The following is an 8,914-nucleotide window of genomic DNA, read 5'->3' on the forward strand; positions in this document are numbered from 1 at the left end:
TAACACAAAAAACACTGTTTCAGTTTGTTAACGCGCATGAAACGGCTTAAGGCGCGCGACATGGACGACTTCAGGTCGCGATCGGCGTCGTTGAGAGTTCGTGATGCCGTCGGGGACAACCTCGTAATCAAGTGGGCCGAGACGTCGAACTACCCTGTACGGTCCGAAGTACCGTCGCAGAAGCTTTTCACTTAGTCCACGTCGGCGTATCGGCGTCCACACCCAAACACGTTCACCGGGCTGGTATTCCACGAAGCGTCGTCGAAGATTGTAACGGTGGCTGTCGGTCGTCTGTTGATTCTTGATACGGAGACGCGCAAGCTGTCGGGCTTCTTCGGCGCATTGAAGGTACTCGCTCACATCGAGGTTTTCTTCGTCGGTGACGTTGGGTAACATGGCATCGAGCGTCGTTGCCGGGCTCCTTCCGTAGACCAATTTGTATAGAGATATCTGCGTCGTCTCCTGCACTGCCGTGTTGTATGCGAAGGTCACATACGGAAGAATGGCGTCCCACGTCTTGTGTTCGACATCGACGTACATTGACAGCATGTCGGCGATCGTCTTGTTAAGCCGCTCGGTGAGGCCGTTGGTCTGTGGGTGGTACGCTGTCGTCCGGCGGTGGTTTGTTTGGCTGTATGCCAAGATCGCTTGAGTTAAGTCGGCAGTGAATACCGTTCCTCTGTCGCTGATAAGGACCTCCGGGGCGCCGTGACGTAGGACGATATTTTCGACGAAGAACTTAGCTACCTCGGATGCACTGCCTTTTGGCAGGGCTTTTGTCTAGGCGTAGCGGGTGAGGTAGTCGGTAGCTACCCCGATCCACTTGTTTCCGAAAGCCGACGTCGGGAACGGCCCCAGTAGGTCCATACCAATCTGCTGGAAAGGTCGGCTAGGTGGGTCAATTGGCTGCAGAAGTCCCGCTGGCCTTGTCGGCGGTGTCTTGCGTCGCTGACAGTCCCGGCATGTCCTCACATAACGAGTGACGTCGGTGGTAAGACGTGGCCAGTAGTACCTTTCTTGTATCCTCGCGAGCGTGCGAGAAACACCGAGGTGCCCTGCCGTCGGATCGTCGTGCAGGGCCTGCAGGAGTTCTGGTCGCAGAGCTGAAGGCACCACAAGGAGGTACTTAGCTCGAAGCGGTGAAAAGTTTTTCTTTTGTAGAAGACTGTTTCGTAGAAAGAACGACGCAAGTGCGCGCTTGAATACCTTCGGGACTTCGGCGGTCCTGCCTTCGAGGTATTCTATTAGGGCCTTAAGTTCCGGGTCGGCCCGCTGTCGTTCAGCGAAGTCGTCGGTAGTTATCGTTCCCAAGAAGTAGTCGTCATCGGGGTCGTCGGGTAGCGGTTGGTCTACAGGCGCACGAGAGAGACAGTCGGCGTCGGAGTGTTTTTTGCCGGACTTGTAAATGACAGTAATGTCATATTCTTGAAGTCTCAGGCTCCATCTTGCGAGGCGATCTGAACAGTCCTTCAAGGTGGCTAGCCAACACAAGGCGTGGTGGTCGCTCACAACTTTGAAGGGCCTGCCGTAGAGGCAGGGGCGAAATTTTGACGTAGCCCAGATGATGGCGAGGCACTCCTTTTTTGTTGTGGAATAATTTGCTTCTGCTTTGGATAGCGATCGGCTTGCGTAACTGATAACCCTTTCAAGTCCGTCAGCCCTCTGCACAAAAACGGCGCCAAGACCTACGCTGCTTGCGTCAGTATGTATTTCTGTCTCAACGAATTTGCCGAAATGGGCAAGTAACAGAGGCGTCTGGGGGTGATGTTTAAACTCCTGGAAAGTGTGTTCCTGTGGCGTTTCCCACTTGAACTCCACATCGGCCTTGGTAAGGATAGTGAGAGGATCGGCAATGCGGGCGAAGTTTTTCACGAACCGCCTATAATAGGCGCACAGGCCCGGAAATCGGCGCACGGCCTTCTTGTCAGTGGGCGCCGGGAAGTCGGCGATGGCGGCTGTTTTCCGTGGATTGGGACAAACTCCAGACTTGCTGATAACGTGCCCCAGAAACAAGAGCTCCTCATACGCAAATCTGCACTTTTCTGGCTTCAGTGCGAGTCCGGACGTCTTGATGGCTTGAAGTACCGCTTCAAGGCGCCGAAGATGCTCGTCGAAACTCGAGGAAGACACGACGACGTCGTCCAAGTACACAAGGCAAGTCTGCCACTTCAATCCTGCCAGTACTGTATCCATAACGCGCTGAAAAGTTGCAGGCGCTGAGCAAAGGCCGAAGGGCATCACCTTAAACTCGAAGAAGCCGTCCGGTGTTATAAACGCCGTCTTCTCTCGGTCTCTTTCGTCGACTTCGATTTGCCAATAGCCAGTCTTGAGGTCCATTGACGAAAAGTACTTGGCGTTATGGAGCCGATCAAGTGCGTCGTCTATTCGTGGGAGAGGATACACGTCCTTTCTTGTGATTTTGTTCAGGCGGCGATAATCGACGCAGAAACGTAGGGTCCCATTCTTTTTCTTCACTAACACCACGGGGGATGCCCATGGACTCTTGGACGGCTGGATGTCATCCCGCAGCATTTCATCAATTTGTCTCTTCATGGCCTCACGTTCTCGCGTCGAAACCCTGTACGGACTCTGACGAAGTGGTCTGGCATTTTCTTCGGTTATGATGCGATGTTTCGTGATTGGGGTCTGCCGAATTTTCGATGACGACGAAAAGCAATCTTCGTATTGCAGGAGCAGGGCCTTGAGCTGTTCTTGCTTATCGTTCGGAAGTCTGGGATTGACGTCGAAAGCTATCGGAGGGGCTTGGTTCCTCTGAGCAGGTTCCGCAGAATCGGCGAGGGCGAAAGCACTGGTGGCTTCGACAATTTCTTCGATGTATGCGACCGTTATTCCTTTGTTCACATGTTTGTACTCATTGCTGAAATTTGTGAGCATAACCGTTGCTTTGCCTCCCCGCAGCTCTGCAATTCCTCTAGCAACGCAAATATTTCGGGTGACCAACAGATGCTGACTGCCTTCAACGACGCCTTCCAAGTCAGGTGATTTAGGAGCGCCGACTGAAATAATGACGCTTGAGCGAGGCGGAATGGTGACTTGTTCTTCCAGCACATTCAAGGCATGGTGTCCTGACGGCGTGCGCGGCAGTAGTGCTTCTTCTGTGGATAACGTTATCGACTTTGTTTTTAGGTTGATGACATCACCGTGGAGGCATAAGAAGTCCATGCTAAGGATGACATCTCTCGAGCAACGCTGTAGGACTACGAAGTCTGTAGGATAAATACGGCCGTTAATGGTGACTCGCTGTGCAAATTCCTGCAGGCGTTACGAGATGACCTCCGGCTGTGCGGATTTCAAGGCATTTCGAAGCTGTCCTAACTTTCTTTAACTTCGCGGCGAACGACCCACCGATGACAGAATAGTCGGCCCCAGTATCAACGAGAGCGGTCAAACTGTGGCCGTCGATAAGAACGTCGAGGTCGCTAGTTCGCCCCGCCGCGGTGGTCTAGTGGCTAAGGTACGCGACTGCTGACCCGCAGGTCACGGGTTCGAATCCCGGCTGCGGCGGCTGCATTTCCGATGGAGGCGGAAATGTTGTAGGCCCGTGTGCTCAGATTTGGATGCACGTTAAAGAACCCCAGGTGGTCGAAATTTCCGGAGCCCTCCACTACGGCGTCTCTCATAATCATGTGGTGGTTTTGGGACGTTAAACCCCACATATCAATCGAGGTCGCTAGTTCGCCATCTCGCATTACAGTTAGGGCGTGGCGTCGGGTCACGGCTGCGTCGGCTTGTTCCGCTGCTTCTATGTTGCGTCGTCAGGCCATCTTCGGTAAGTGAGCTTTCGCCGTCAGGGCTTTGCCTGGTTGGCGTTGTGTTCGGAAAGCTCCGTCACGGTGTCGTCATCGTCGGAGGATCTTCGGTAGTTCGTCGCACAGCAACCGCACCTCCATCGGTTGCTGCCCATAGTTTTCCGGATACGGGCTAGGAGACCGTCCCCGCGTTGGGCCAGAGTACTGCCGGGGTGCGGTGACATGCGGCGGCTGGGCGACGGCGAATGGGAAGGACTTCGTGGGGTCCATTGAGTTCCTGCCAGGTAGTCGGCGATGTCACGTGGCCGATCTCCTGGCTGCGGACGCGGTGCATTGACGGCGAAGCCACGCAGTCCCATCTGTCGGTACTGGCAACGGCGGTATGTGTGCCCGGCCTCGCCGCAGTGGTAGCAGAGCGGGCGGTGGGCAGGGGTGCGCCAGACGTCAGTCTTCCTCGGGGCCCTGCACTGGGCCGCTGGGGAACGGTAGGACGTCGGTGGGGGTGGTGGCGGTGGTGGCGTCTGGCAACGGAAGTGCGACAGGGCGGCGTTTTGGCGTGGATGGGGAGGAGCGTTGTGGCGCACTGCAGCGGCGTAGCTCATAGTTTCTGGCTCGGGCAGCAGTGTTTGGGGAATTCGAAGCGATTACCGGACTTCTTCTCGCACAATGTCGGCGATCGAATCCACTTGAGGCTGCGCCAAAGGCAACAGTTTGCGCAGCTCTTCCCGCACAATCGCTCGGATCGTTTCACACAGGTCTTCGGAGTCACTGGCTTGAGCAGCAGCGCAATCTGGAGTCAGGCGACGATTATACTGTCTGGTGCGCATGTCCAGGGTTTTTTCGATGGTGGTCGCCCCGGATACAAATTCTTGGACGGTGTTCAGTGGATTCCTCATTAGTCCCACGAAGAGCTCCTGTTTGACTTCTCGCATGAGGAAACGAACTTTCTTCTCCTCAGGCATGTCTGGGTCAACGTGACGGGATAGGCGGTTCATCTCCTCTGTGAAAATTCCAACCTTTTCATTTGGTAGCTGAACCCGGGTCTCTGGTAGAGCAGCGGCCCCCTCTTTGCGAGCGACGCTCGCGAACGTTTGCAGAAATGCGCCGCAGAAGACATCCCACGTTCGGAGCGTGGACTCCCGATTCTCTAGCCAGGTTCTTGCGGTGTCTTCCAGGTAGAAGTACACACGACGGAGATTTTCTTCGTTGTCCCAGTGGTTGAGGGCGGCCACACGGTCGTATGTTTCTAGTCAGGTTTCCGGGTCTTCAAACGATGACCCATGGAACGTTGGTGGTTCCCTGGGTTGATGAATGACGATCGCGGGCTGGGACGCTCCGGTTGTCATTGTCGCTGCAGTCGAGGTCATGGCCTTGGTCTTCCGCGCCTTGTCTTGTAGAAGGCCATACTCCGGTGGGAGACCTTGCTGTCGGCGGCTTGTTCGCTGCTCTTGGTTGGCGTCGGTGTCTTCTCCGCGACGTGGGCTGGGTTCACGGCTTGACGGGGGCGTCCGGCACATGAACGAAGCAGCACCTCCACCAGATGTCACGGGGTCGTGACGTGGCCGAAGACAGGAGACTTCGTGTCGGGATTTAACTGTTTATTTGGGCGAACCTGTGCCCGGTAAACTGAAAGTCCAATTACAGCAGCAGTCTTGCACAGATAGCAGTCTCGGACTGATAGTGGCGAACGGAGCGTCGGCCTTCGATCAACAACTGACAAGCGGCGAAGCGCGTCGGCATTTATACTCTTTCCGTCGAATGTTCTAGCGTTATCGCTGGCGTTGGCGTAGGTTCCAGACAATCTGTACCGTTCGCACAGTGGGCGTGATCTTATCGAAATGATCTACTACAGTCCGGAGCCTTCTCGAAAACTGCAGGCGTGGTATGCGATGAGAATCGTGTGGTGTTTTAGGACGATAACAAAAACTTGGGAAATGGAACGTGGCAATATGTAGTTTGGCAATTCTTTCACGAACTGTTCATGTGGTTTTTTCTCACAAGGAATCATCCAGGCTGTTATAAATGTTGATGCTTGGAAAAAATAACACGTAAATATTCGCAAATGGCTAAAAAAACAACAAGTGGGTGGGATCGGTGCGCGGCATGCCTTGTGAAATGACTGAAAGAAATAGAAGCTTGCCATGCACAACCTTATGCAGCAACGTGATACGCTCGAGCGTGCATCGACTAGCCAGTGGCTCGAACGATAAAGCACATGCGTGAGATTAAGGAGAAAATGGCGATCATATTAGCGGAAAAAGAAACCTTTTTGCCTTTTTTATGGCCCCAAGTTTATGTATATCAAGTGCAGTGTATGGTGACCATAACACTGAGGCATACTCCAGTAATGGCCTGATTAGAGATCTCAAAACAGTTAATTTACAGTCCCTAGTTGAGTGTTGAGAGTTTCTTTTCAGTATCCTAACTTCATTAGTGCCTTAGCGCAAGTGCTTTCATTGTGAAGATGCTACTTTTGATTATCAGTAAAAGTGATGCCAAGATATTTGAAGGTATTCAAGGAATTGAAATAGTGCCCATTGTTACTATAGCTGAACCCTAATGGCTGCTTTTTATCAGTAAGTGTCATTTGTACAGTTCCTTGTTAATTGATTCTCATTTGCCACACAGTGCTCCAGTCACAAATACATTAAGGCCGTCTTGATCCCTTTGTTAGTTAAACTGGTGTAAAGCACCAAGTCTCTTCCCCCCTCCCCCATCAGCATGCAATCACAGTTTCACTGATGACATGACGATAGTTATAGAGCTAGAACAAAACAACGACAAAGGGACAAGGAGGAGACGAGCACTTTTCTCCTTCTTGTCCGTTTGTCGTCGTTCTGTTCTCGCGCTATAACTGTCGTCATGTCGTACCAACTAGCCCAAACCACCACACTTCACTTATGAGTCCCAAACGACCTGTGTGACATCGTTAATGTAAATAACGAACAATAGGAGCCCAAGGACCGAGCCCTGCAGTACGCCGGAAGCAACTGGGGCCGATGATGGCTGCGCATTAGTGAAAGTAACAAATTGGGTAATTACACGTAACCAATCAGCTATCCAGCTCAGTATTTTATTGTCAGTAATGATTATGCTAAGCCTAATATTTTTCTGTAACACGCCATATCAAATACTTTACTATACTCTATGAGTATATGACATCAACCTGACCTCGCTTAGTCGGAGTCGATGCAATGCGTTGAATAAATTCAATGAGTTGAATAGTTGTAGAAAATCCAGAGCGGAAACCATGATGCTTCTACGAGAGTTTATTATTGTCAGTATTATTGTCAGAGCTGCACAGCTTGCGAATCAACCATGGAAAAGACTGGCTAACGTACCGTATATCAATATTGCTTAACCATTTTGGGAGGAAGAACATTAATATATTATAAATATCACTTCGTGCCGGACGCTAAAGCAACATTTTCTTAGCTGTGCAATTAAATGTGAATAACTATACGCGATATACGCGTTTGCTTTGCCTTGCTTGTTTCTTCGGTGTATGGTACATCTTTCGTTTCGGTTGTTTGTAAAAGTCATCTTACATGCTCTTATGTACCTGGAAATCTGTATGGTTTCTCCACGCTACATATTTTTACGATTGCGTTCGGCGAAGTTGTGTATACTGTTTGAAAAAAGCGCGTCTTTTATGTAAAAAAAGAAATTTTCGATTTGCTGTTAATCGCAAAACACATGTTCTGTTCTATTTGTTTGTTTTTCTTTTTTTTTCAATTATTTGTATACCGATGCATTGCAGTTTTTGTGTGCGTGTGTTACCTACTGCAAAATCTGTAGAGGCAGAGGCCTTTGTCAAGCTGCTATGATAGTGGCTTTTTTTATCCTGTCCTAGCATTTTCTTCAAATGAATTCTGAAAATAAAAAATCTGAATATTATGCTTATGAATTATGTGCTCTAAGAGTTTACAACATGAACATGTTAAAGAAATAATCCTCAAGTTGGAAACGAGCTGCTTATTACAGGATTTAAACACCGAAATGACTTTGGCAATTTTCCAAACAGCCGGAAAGATATATGTCTCTAAACGATTTACGAACATTGTGGTTAAATAACGAACGTTCCATTCCGTATAATGCTTGAAAAACATATTTGGTACACCATCCAATCTGGCACCTTTAGTAATGTCGATACTCAAGTAAAAGTTATAACTGACGGTGCAACTAATTTCAAGTCCACTGCATGGTGCAAGAAGAGGCTGAAACTGCAGATTTCTTGGGTACAGTACGAAATAAATAGATAAGTACGACACACTGAACTCAATGAATAGGTGGCACAGTCGGGTAATATGTACAGCACGAAAGAAATAGATGAGTACGGCACATTGAACTCAATGAATAGGTGGCACAGTTGGGTTACCCGCAGAACCACCAGATTCTGTTGTGACGCACCTTTTTCAATGTTCACGTGAGTTTTCAGTCTCACGTGACACAAACGGTAAGTTTCCTGCATGCTCAGAGCACTAAGTTTCAATATCAAATAGATCGGAGTCCTCCATGTTGATTCTCATATTTTAAATTACAGTGTTTTGGGGGATTTTTGAAAACTACGTATGCCTAAAATTAACATGTCTTACAACTTTCTCAAATAAGCATGTCTTTTCAAACAAATACTTGACCGGTTAAGTAATGAGTTTTCGTTATTTACTCATTCGAACATTGTTTTTACATGTGGCAAAGTTTTTTTCTCCTTTTCCTAGAATGAGTTTGTGACGACAACAAGAGCCAAACAGAAAAAAAAACTATGCATATATGTGATTTAAAATTTGCCTGATTCATTTCGGACCACCTTTAACCATTACAGCGGCCGCAGCACATTTACCTATTATATCTCACAAAATAGTAAAAAATGTTAAAGTTAGCATAACCACACCTTTGAAATGGGGTTATGTTTGAAGGAAAGGCAAAAAATTTACCCTTCGAAGATTGTAAAGCCAATTATCTCATCTGCGTATTAATGCCTTCTCTTTGTATGCTCCCCGTAAACGTGCCTGATACCGTATGCTCCTTGAACTAGTCAGGCTGTAGCACACGTGTTCTGCTCCTTTGATGTACACGTGTCGCATGTGCAGTGAAAAGTTGAAAAGTGTACTCGCAAACGTGAAGTACAAGCTCCCTAAAGACAA

The sequence above is a fragment of the Rhipicephalus microplus genome, chromosome X, assembly GCF_043290135.1.
Source record: "Rhipicephalus microplus isolate Deutch F79 chromosome X, USDA_Rmic, whole genome shotgun sequence".
Classification (NCBI taxonomy): Eukaryota; Metazoa; Arthropoda; class Arachnida; order Ixodida; family Ixodidae; genus Rhipicephalus; species Rhipicephalus microplus.